This window comes from Condylura cristata, unplaced genomic scaffold (genome assembly GCF_000260355.1).
Source record: "Condylura cristata isolate star-nosed mole 26May11 unplaced genomic scaffold, ConCri1.0 scaffold00052, whole genome shotgun sequence".
Lineage (NCBI taxonomy): Eukaryota > Metazoa > Chordata > Mammalia > Eulipotyphla > Talpidae > Condylura > Condylura cristata.
The window spans coordinates 2,055,161-2,056,446 of record NW_004567153.1 but is presented as its reverse complement, the minus strand read 5'-3'; positions in this window follow the sequence as shown (position 1 = coordinate 2,056,446).

Below are 1,286 nucleotides of genomic sequence, written 5' to 3'. Positions count from 1 at the left end.
CAGACCAGAACCGGGCTATGAGACGGGATCTCACAGCCTTTATTATTGTCCCGTGTTCTGAACCCCACTTCAGTCCTCTGTGAGATTCCAAGCCACTCCCGCAGTATGCTGGGTTAAAAGCCCCTCAAATGCAACATGCTATCCGGTGTCACCATAAGCAGCTGACAGGACAGTCCTACTCTGGGCTCCGTCCAGGGCAATGGGAAGAGTTTCCTATTATGAGGTTGTCAACTACTGCAGAAGAAAACACCTGTTTTTCAACTCCTCAATATAAGTGTGTCTTCTTCAGAAAACAACACACACTGTTTAAAAGTTTTTGTCTTATCAATGCTAAAACGCAAGAAGTATCTACAGGGAATTCACTATGTTTGTGCCACTTATTTACCTCAGTATTGGGATAAAGTGTTTCGTGATCAAATCAAAATAAGAAAACGATGTGCTTGGACAGTGACGCATCAGGAAGATTATTTTTAGATGCACTTTACTACTCTGCTTATGGTGATTCTATGTCACAATCAAAGCAGAGCCAGCCGCCCTTCCTCATGTGAAGCCAGCGACATGAGAAAGAACCACCTCGAGCTGGCCCTCAGGAGATCTGGTTGGGTGTTCTGGCACATCCCAACCCAGGCAGCTCACGGCCGGGGTCCCGGAGGATCGGAAATGGTCAAGATGATTCCCAGTCAGTGTGCCCGACTATACGCAGGCCGGTCAAGCGGCAGAGTTTCACCACACGGTAGATTCTCTCACCCGCTCCCTGAGCGAGACCACAGCGGCCTTGGCTGTGCCCAGAAGTGCCCCCGCCTCGTCCCTCCAGGTTTGAGCTCTTCTCTGCAACAGGGTAATTTCCAGCTGTTAGTTTCTTTCCTACTGGAAAAACTAAGCCCTTCTCCAGTAATCACACAGGAAGGCCACAACGAACGAATGACTTCAGCAGTGTAAAGGCTCCTGCTCCCCGAGAGTGCCCCAAAGGCCGAAGGCCAATCTCTGACGAGAGTGGCCAAAGGAGAACAAACCAGCATTCCTAAATGGCCGAGCTGAACGAGGCCAGAACCCGTCGCTTTCTGTTCAGTTTGTCCTTTCAGAGGAAGGTCACTGGGAACAAGCTAAGAATGACACAGAACGAGGTAAATAACGTTAGCTTCTCGGACACACACGTTGAGACATGGAGCCGCACACGGTAAAGTGACGGGTACATAATTTTCTTATCAACACAATCATGTGATTATAGTTTATGAAACCGATTGTCCTACGGGTGGGTGACGTGTCTGTCTTTCACCCCACGGGGA